Source organism: Gracilinanus agilis, chromosome 4, assembly GCF_016433145.1.
Source record: "Gracilinanus agilis isolate LMUSP501 chromosome 4, AgileGrace, whole genome shotgun sequence".
Classification (NCBI taxonomy): domain Eukaryota; kingdom Metazoa; phylum Chordata; class Mammalia; order Didelphimorphia; family Didelphidae; genus Gracilinanus; species Gracilinanus agilis.
The window spans coordinates 516,708,830-516,719,305 of NC_058133.1; positions in this window are offsets into that span (position 1 = coordinate 516,708,830).

Below are 10,476 nucleotides of genomic sequence, written 5' to 3' on the forward strand. Positions count from 1 at the left end.
TCGAAACTACCACACCAATGCAACTACCAACAATTTGGAAATTGGTCTTGTTCAAGGACACATGACAAAACTAGTGGAAACGCGCATCGGCCAAGGGTGTGGGGGGGGCGAGGGGGGGGTTGAAGGGGAAAGGTGGAGCATGAATCATGTAACCATGTTAAAAATGAATATTAATAAATGTTAAAAAAAATAAAAAAAATAAAAAAAATAAAAAAATTATTAGCTATCTATCATCTATAATTTTGGGGTGGGTGAGAGAGAAAATAATCCATAATTAACAATTAGATTCACAGAATATTTTATGAATGACATTTTAATTCAACAAACATTTCTAGATCTTGTTGAGATATGGAAAGAACATCAGGTTTAGAGTCAGAGATTCTGGGTTCAAATCCCATCTCTGATGTTCACCAACTGTTTGATGATGGGCAAGTTGTTTAACCTCCCTAGTTTATAGCTCCCATGTTCCCCACTTGAGTGCCACTCCAGGGCCTGGTGTGAATTAGGTGACTTGTATTCATAAGGTCAAGGGACCATAGAGCTAATGCTAGGAAGGGCCCCAGGGGGCCAGCTAGTCCAAAACTTTCTTTTTACAAATGAGAGAATTCAGACTCAGAGAGAAAAACTAACTTTTTCTAGGTTTCACAGCTCCTAAGCAGCCAGGTTGGGTTTTAAACACACACACACACATACACACACACATACATACACAGAGCTTCCTATACCTTGATACCATGAAAGTTTTCACATGATTTCCAGAAATGACAGGTCCACGTTTGAGGAATGAGATTTGACCTGGGATTTGAACACTGTAGTGAAAATCCTGACTCAACTGGTTTCTACTTATAAAATGATTTGGTTTTATCTGGTGGCTGGAACCACTGATGCTGGAATCAAGTCAGATCTTCTTCCCATTCCTATTGATGTTGAGGGAGAGCCAATGGATTTCCCAAGCTTCATTTTCCAAACCTATCATATGTTGCTTAAAAAAAAAAGTCTATGCATAACAGCCTAACACATAAAACTAAGGAGGGGTTTACTTCAATTTGAAAAAAAATTGAATATGTGGAGATGTTCTTCTCCCCAGAGATCTCAAACTAGTCTTTCTGCTCCCCACTTCTCCCTACAGAATGAAGGACAAAGCAGTTAAACTGAGCTAGTGCTTGAGAAAAGGCAAGAAGTTACATATGGTTGTCGACCCTTCTGAACTTTGAAAGGGGAGAATTTGGCCTTCACTCTGAATTCACTGCCATCACTTCCTTTTCCCAATACTCCTCAGGAAAGCATCATAGAGGGAACAGAGGAAGAACAGATTGGACAGTGTCTCTACGAAGGCCAAATGAGACAAAAAGGAAGGAAAAGATCTTCTCTTCCAAGCCTTCTTCTCTCCACTGAGCCATCTTTCCCTCTACTCCCTTCCCCCTGTGTGAAAACACCCAACCCATTCTTTCTACAAAAATTTATTAGCCTATGGTATGTCTAATAGATTTATAATGCCTAGAGTAAGGGAGATTCTATCATGCTGTAAACATTCTGAGTATGGCCTCCTTTTGACTATGGTATCTTTTTCTTCCGCCCTGATCACATAACAATCAGAATTATTTTCTCCAATTCTAGGAGACATTGAAAAACAAGAGCAAATCCTTAGAACAACCCAAATGGTGACCTCTCTCTCAGCCTCAATTTCCTCATATGTAAAATGAAATTGGAATAGATTTATAATATCTCCTCCAAATCTAATACTAATTCCAATTCCAATAGCTGTTTGTTTAAAAAAACTATTTTATGATTTAACTATAAATGAGCTTTTATAGGAGATCTCACTGGTACCTACCTCCCATTGTGAGAGTTTCTAGTTGAGAGCTGTATCTCTGTCCCTCCTTTCCTGCCTCAGTGTGCCATGTAGAATACCTTCCTGAAAGGGACATACAGGTCCCTTTTTTGGCTTATTCTGTTTATGGAAAGCAGCTACAGGTCTAGCCTGGGTTCTCCCCTCTGACTGTTTGCCCCAACCTACTTTGAAGAAATGTTGAAAGTTCCTAATGGCCTGAAGAGTAGTGGAGGGTGCAAGGGACAGTTCAAAGTGCCAAGTGGGAGGGGAGTCACTTCCCTGGTAAGAAAGCTTCCTATTCGTTGGTGTTGGAGGAAATCAAGGAATTGAGCATTTAATTAGGTTCCCCGAAGTTTCTATTAGACCTGAATTAGGGAAGCCTTCCCCATTGCCTCAGAGATAGAGGGAGGCGAAGGTCAAAGGGTTAGTCCTAAGATTTAATTTCTTTGGGACAGTTGAAAGCAAGGATCCCAGAGAACCAATACAAATTAGACTTCTGTCCTGGGAGGAGTTCAAAAGATGGACAAGAATGTTCATGATGGACAGCTCCTTTGGGGCTTTTCTTCAGAAACTCATTTGCCAAAGACAAAATGGAGCAAGGAGAAGGAGAAGGGAGGTGGTTTTCAATGCTTGAAGTTGTTTTTCTGCCTATCATCCCCAATCTGGGAAAAATGCATCCAAGAAAGGGTCTGCCTTAGCCTCTGTCTCTGTCTCTGTATACATACGGATTTATTTCTTTATTACCTATTTACATTCTATCAGTATGTTCAAACAGTGAACTATCTATATATATCTATATATCTATATATCTATATCTAAATATATATATGCATATATATATATGTATATATATATATATATCTGTGTTCACACAGTATAGACATACACACATAGAGACACATTTGTTCATTTCTCATCTGGTTGCACTATTACCTCCCCCACCTCCATTTTTGGGACACCCTGGAGATATGCAACAAGCATGTAGTAAGTGCCTACTCTGTGAGGTACCAGGCAGGGACTGTGCCAGGCTCTGGGGACATGAAGGCAAAAATGACAGTCCCTGCCCTCAGGGAGCTTACATACAACTGGGGGAGAGGGCACCATGCACCACAGCCAAGGGGGAAAAATCATATGCACACACAAACCCATTCATTAGATATATACACATATATATAAGGAGAGAGACAGAGAAAGAGAAAGAGAGATAAGAGAGAAAGAGAGAGGGAGGAAGGGGGGGAGAGACAGAGATAGAGAGAGAGAGAGAGACAGAGAGAGACAGAGAGAGAGAGAGACAGAGAGACAGAGAGAGAGAGAGACAGAGAGACAGAGAGACAGAGAGACAGAGAGACAGAGAGAGACAGAGAGAGAGAGAGAGAGAGAGAGAGAGAGAGAGAGAGAGAGAGAGAGGAAGAGAGAAAAAGACAAAGACAGAAACAGACAGAGAGACAAGAGACAGAGAGATTTTGGGGGAGAGAGGGAGCAAACCAACAACTGTGAATCAGAAAAATCTTCTCATAGGAGGCAGCATTTCAGTGGAGTCCAGAAGCTCTAGCAATTAGAACAATGTCTGGCCATAGTAGGCAATTAATAAATATTTATTGACAAACTGATTGAAAGGCAAATAAATGACTTTTCCAAGATCCCACAGTCTGTCTGTGTCAGAGGCAAGACTTGACCCCTGGTTTTCCTGACTCTGAGATCAGCTCTCCATCTACTCTGCAAAGCTGTATTTCCTATTTATTTACCTCTGCCTCTGTCTATTTTTACAATTCAATTGGGTCTTTTTAAAATTTCTTCTTACGAAGCTCAGAAAATTATTTTCTAGCTTAATAAATATCACACAGTACAACTACATTGAGACTTAGAGGTTGTCCCCTTTGTACTCCCTGTCCCCTCGCCTCCTTTAATGGAACTCCTGGTTCCATAGGGACTTTTCCTAGAAAGTTCTCCAAAGTGAGGGTCTAGGAGTTTACATTGTTGTTCCTTTGGCTGGTATTTAAGACAAGCTCTAGTAAGACCTCAGTGGGAACTGCTCTCCTTCCATGGTTCTGTGGCATATTTCTGGCATCACTCTGTTGCCATAGGAATGGAAATGTATAACAGGTTTAGGAGCAGAAAGAATATTTCCCCACCTGTGCCCTTCTTAGGTTGATCAGTAGCTCCCTCCTCACTGAGCTTTCTCTAAATTCTCTTGCCCAGAATTATCACTACATGTTCATACTTGGCTTCTTCCTTTAGCCTCTTTCTTTCCCAGTGGGACAGATGTGCTCACTTACTGAGCCGCTATGAAATCCAGGAGAGTGAGCAGGTCTTTGGGGCTTTCGGAGCCCCAGAAGTGATGGAGCATGGGAAAAATGTTATCTCTTGAAGGGAAGGAGACTTCCAGCAAAGGACAGAGCACTTCATCCCCGGCCAGAAGACCTGGATTTTGCCCAGGCTTTGTTCAAGTACCATCTCTGATGTGAGATATTGACTGATAATGACCTCTCCTCCCAAAGCCTTCTATCTTCTCCGCTTTCCCATTAATGATGAGAGAGCTGCTATCCAACAATCCCTCAGCCTCGAAACCTCATTTCTACACTGCAGTTGCCCTGGTGCAGGCTCTCATTACCTCATAGCTAGCCTATCACAATAGGCTGGTGGTTGACCTCCCTGGTTCAAGTCTCATCCATCATCTACTGAGCAACCAGAGGAATTTTCTTAAAGTATAGGTTGGAGGCTACCTAGGTAGCACAGCAGATAGAGGACCAGGACTGGAGTTGGGCAGATCTGGGTTCAAATCTGGCCTCAGACAACTCCTAGATGTGTGACGCTGAACAGGTCACTTTACTCCAATTGCCTAGCCCTTGCTTTTCTTCTGTCTTGGAATTTAGTCTTCACTTAGTCTTCATTCTAAGATAGAAGGTAAGGGTTAAAAAAAATAAAGTATAGGTCTGGCCATGTTATCGCTTCCCCCACCTCCATGAATTCCATAATAACCCAAGATAATACAGAAAGTCCTCTGTGTGACATTTATTCTCCTGGCCTCTTCCTACCTCCTCTCCTTCTTATGGATACCTTCCTCCCCTCCCCCTTTTCTATTATCCAGCTTCATGGGCCACTGGCTCTTCTCTGAACACAACTTCCATCTCTGCACTCCATGCCTTTTCATTGACTGTTCTTGTCTGGAATGGCCTCCTCTCTCAGCTCTTAGAATCCCTGCCATCCAATGCAATGTCTTTCCTCTTCACTCCCACTCTCAGGGCCCCTTACCCTTGGCTTGTTTCTGATATAGTCTGACTGTGTGACTCTAGGCAAATCACTTGGTTTCTCAGTTTCTCTCTAAAACCATAACTTTCAAGGGAGGCACTAATCTGTATTGACAGAAGGAAAATCCTCATACCACTCAAATGAAACCCCAGATCTGATATTCCACATCTCCCTCTCTCCCTTCAAAGGGGGAATCATGCTCACACTTCTCTGTCTTCTTCCCTATCCCTGATCTTCCCCTAGAAAGAAAGCCTGGTGGAGGCAGCTTGTTGACTCAGTGGATTGAGAGCCAGGCCTATAGATAGGAAGTCCTGGGTTCAAATCTGGCATCATACACTTCCTAGCAGCATGATCTTGGGCAAGTCACTTAACCTCTATTGCCCAGCTCTTACCACTCTTCTGCCTTGGAACTAATATACAGTATTGATTTTAAGATGGAAGGTAAGAGTTTAGAAAAATTTTGGGTGAAGGTGAAGGCTGTTGAACTTCTGTCTCTGAGTTCCTAGGACCTAGTCCAGGTGGCTGACCTCAGTGTCATCCTCAGCTCTTTCCTTTCCCTCATCCATCATGACCTGATGGGCCATAGCCAGTTGGGCAGTCTTGCTATTTCTATCTCGGCAGCAACTTTTGCATCCTATATCTTCCCTCCACTCACACTGTCATCACCTTAGTTCGGGCCCTTCTTTATTCAGCCTCTTGCCTTCTAATTGGTTGGTCGCCATTGAGTCTCTCTCCTTTCCATTTGGTCCTCCCCACTGTTGCTAAGGTGATTTTCCTAAAGCAGAGGTGTGATTCTGTCATATATACCTCCCGCACCCCTGCCCCGAACCCCTGCCATCAAATAAACTTCATGGGCTCCCTCTTACGTCTAGGATGAAATATAAACTACTCTGGCTGATATTTAAAGCCTTGATGCTTTGGCTTTCTTTGCATCTTTCTGGCTATCTTATCCATCGTTACTCTGCCCACACATTTCCAAATAATCAAACCACAAGGACACCCTACCTTCTGGCTCCATGCTTTGCTTGGCCATCCCTCACATCCAGAATCCATTTCTTCCTCACTTCTGCCTCCTCAGATTCCTCACTTCCTTCAAGATACAGCTCAAACCATCTTCATTCCTCCTATGCGAAGCCTTGGATGATTCCCCAGTTGCTGGTGCCTCCCCTCCATCCTCCTCTAAATTACATTGCATTGGTTTGTAACTCTTCCATAGATATGTATTTGTTCTTTATACTTCCAAATGTACACACCGTCTCCCCTGATAGAATGTGAGCTCTTTGATAACTGGGATTATTTCACTTTTATTTTTATCTCCCAGCATTAGATAGACGAGGGTACCCAGGAGGCACATAATTAATCCATGTTGGCTGATTGGGAATTAACAAAGCCTTGATTGATTGGTAAAAGAATTCCTCATTAAGACTGTTGATGGATGATTGAAGAATAAGCCAGATCTTTCATTTCTCCGACTCATTCCTCTCCTCTCCTCTTCGATTGTTCTGATCCTACCAACTCTACATTAATGGTCACTAATGCTATTTACAGAAAGCACCAAGGTGATTAGGGCCTTGGCCTCCTGCTGAACAGTTTTTTTCTATCTTCTCTGGAAGCAAATCCAACATTTTAATAATGGACAGACAGTATGGCATCTCTCTCTTGGAATTCTCTTCCGAGTAACAAAGATTTTTTCCTGAATTCTCTACCCATTTGGACAGTAGGCTGGGACTGTTTATTTGTTTGGTTTAGTTTGGGATGTTGGCTTGTCTTGGAACTTATCTTCATTGAGTTCTGCTTGGCACCCACTTACAAGCTGACTATCTAATTAGCCACACTTTTTTCACCTTGACTACTTGGTTCTCCCATAGTATGTTGTTGTTGTTGTTCAATCATTTCAATTGTGTCTGGCTCTTCATGACCCCATCTGGGGCTTCTTGGCAAAGATCCTGGAGTGGGTGGGCAAGTCCTTCTCTAGCTCATTTTACAAATGAAAAATGAGGCAAATAAGGTTAAGTGACTTGCTCAGGGTCACCCCACTGGTAAGAGTCTGAGATCAGATTGGAACTCAGGAAGATGAGTTTTCCTGACTCCAAGCCTGGTGTTCTAACCACTTTAGTTGCCTCTCTTCCATATGACAGAAGTTTCTATGTATTTAGGTGTGTTTAAGGTGGAAGGTAGGTTTCTAGACCTGTGATTCCAATAGTAAAAGGTAACAATAGTGATAATCGCCAGATGAAAACATATTCTACTGATGATGCAAGTCAGCAATTCATCTTGAACTCATTATCTAAGAGCTTTCTCTGGGCTCTGAGAGGTGCCCACAAGTCACCTAGCTGGAAGGGCCAGAATCCAAGCCAGTGTTTCTCTCTATTATACCCCACTTGGGGGAAATACAAGAGAGACAGAAGCATTGTCTTCAAGTATCTGGAAGGTTGTCAGGTGAAAGAGGGATTAGACTTGCTCTGCTTGGCTCCAGAGGGAAGGACCAAGGACAGTGGATGAAGGGTGAAAATAAACTAAATCTGAATCTTGGGAAAGAACAACAAGCTTCCCTTTTTTGTTGTTTTGTTTTACTGCCTGCTGGTGCTCTGCCATTTTCTAGCAGGGGCTGCTGACATTGAGCTGCCCCCATGGTCAGAGTGTCTCCCACCTGAAGACTGCAGTGAGGTCTGGATGACCATTTATCAGGTAGTTTTTAGTCAGGATTCCTAATGGGAACAGGTTCCCTGGGATCATCCCTGAGGCCCCTTCTACCTCAGAGGTCCTGGGATGTGGCTCTTTCCTCCCTACATCCTTGGCCCTCTCCATACATTCAGTGGTCACCTCTTGGTGAGAGTTGACTTCCAATGGTGCTCTCTAGTCCTGGTCCCTTGAGTCTAAGTCATGGTCTGTGACATCATTTGAATTCCTGATTCTATTCCTATCCTTCCCATGACTCCTGTCCAGTCATAATTAATTTTTTTCTAACTCCTATCTTCCTTCTGAGAATCAGTTTTGTGGATTTGTTCCAAGGCAAAATAAGGGCCAGGCAATGGGAATTAAGTGACTAATCCAGGGTCACACAGCTAGGAAGTGTCTGAGGCCAGATTTGAACCCAGGACCTTTCATTTCCAGGCTTGGCCCTCGATCCATTGAGACACTTAGCTGCCCCCTATATTTTATTTCTTTTATTAAATGTTTTCCAGTTTCTTTTTAAAAAATCTTTGCCTGCCATATTAGTCTCAGTTCTAAGACAGAAGAGCATCAAGAGATAGGCAATTGGGGTTAAGTGACTTGACAAGTGAGTGTCATAGCTAGGAAGTTTCTGAGGACAGATTTTCATCCAGGACCTCCTGATTCGAAGCCCAGCACGCTATCTACTGTTATCTAGCTGCCCCCATGATTCATTTCTGATTCTTTTTCTTTCTCTTCTTGCTCCATCCCACCCAGGACTTTAAAAAATCATGAGCCAATCATTCTTTTCAATTGCCTTCATCCAGGGGCCAATGCTCCGTAATTCCAAGGACTGACCGACCTTTCTTTGGTTTGATCAGTGACAAGCAAAGTCCCCAACTCTATTAGGGTATCAGGCTGTTGAGAAAACTTGCACTCTGTTGTTGGGTTTAGTAATTCTTCTTCTACCCTCTAGGATTAAGTCATTCAGGAAGGCTCCTAAGCATCTCTTAGCAGTCTTGCTAACCCTGGTCTTTTGGGTAAGGCAAATGAAGCCCATATAAAGCAAGTGCTCTGTCCAATGTACTAGGCTGACTCTGGAGCCATTCCCCTTTCCCTCTATTGCTACACCTGCTTTCCATTCTGACCAGCCTCATTCAGACCCCAGCTCCCTTCCCCTGGATCATGGCAACATCTTTCTTGTTTTTAAGCCATTCCTTCACTCAGCTGTCAAAATGATGATTCCACGCGCCAGATCATGCCCCACACGCTGTCTATGTTCTCTGGGACTTACTCCTCTGCGTCTTCCTCTTCTGAGAAGAATGGATGGAAGCTCTTGGAGGACACAGACTGGGGACTTTTCCTCTTTGTTCCTCCAATACCTCTGCCATACTCAGAGCAGGTCAGCCTTCCAGACATTTTTGCTGAATTAGATTAAGTTAAACAAATTAATTTGTTCCCAAATAATAGAATTGTTAAGAAAGAAGCTCATTAATAATGGGGGGAAAGCTTTCCAAATAGTGCCTCCTGCTTCCTGGGTTGTATTTCCATTAAATAATCCAATCTTGTCTCCATCACAGGAGCAGGAGATTTTTGAGGGATAATACACATATACATATACATATGTATATGTATATATATTATGTACACATATATGTGTATCTATATGGAGAGAGAAAAAGAGTACTGTATCATTATTCCACTCTAACACATCCAGCTTGAAGCAGAAAAGGCCAAAGAGAGCCTGAATTTAGCCCCCAAACAAGAAGGTGGCTGATGTAAACATGGGCCATTTCTTTTTTTTTTAAATTTTTTTAAACCCTTAACTTCTGTGTATTTGGCTCCTAGGTGGAAGAGTGGTAAGGGTGGGCAATGGGGGTCAAGTGACTTGCCCAGGGTCACACAGCTGGGAAGTGTCTGAGGCCAGATTTGAACCCAGGACCTCCTGTTTCTAGGCCTGAGTCTCAACATCGGCCATTTCTGAGGAAGACTGAGAGACAGCTGTCTGCTGGGCTGAGGCTGGTGTCTGCGAGGGAGTTGCAAAGTGCTGAAGGAGAGACTCAACGTCATTGATAATGGACTGGTTCTTGCTGTGTTCTACTGTACATGCATGAAATGAATGAAAGAACAAGCATTTATGAAAGGGCTCCCCTGATCAAAGCACTGAGCACTGGGAAACAGAGAGAAAAGCAAGACAAAAAAGTCACCCCTCTGATTTATGGAAAAGACGCTACCCACATTCAGAGGAAGAACTGCAGGAGAGGAAACACAGAAGAAAAACAACTGCTTGAACACATGGGTTGATGCGGACATGATTGGGGATGTAGACTCGAAACTACCACACCAATGCAACTATCAATAATATGGAAATAGGTCTTGATCGATGACACATGAAGAAACCAGTTGGTAATGCGTGTAGGCTATGGGAGGGGAGATTTGGGGGAGTGAAGGAGAAAGTAAAAACATGAATAATGTAACCACAGAAATTTTTTCTACAAAAATAAAATATTTAAATCTAAAAAATAAAAAATAAAAAGTCACCCCTGTGTCCCGGAGCTCCCCTTGTAATAGAAGGAATGAATCCATACATGAGTAAAGTTCCTTCTGGGGGAATCCAATCCACTCTCTTCTTTCCTGTCTTCCCTGCTGCCACCTCCACCTATCCTTAAGCAGCTCTGCATGCCAGGCACTTGTGCTAGGAATTAGAGACACAACAAGAATCATGAAACGGTCCCTACCCTCAA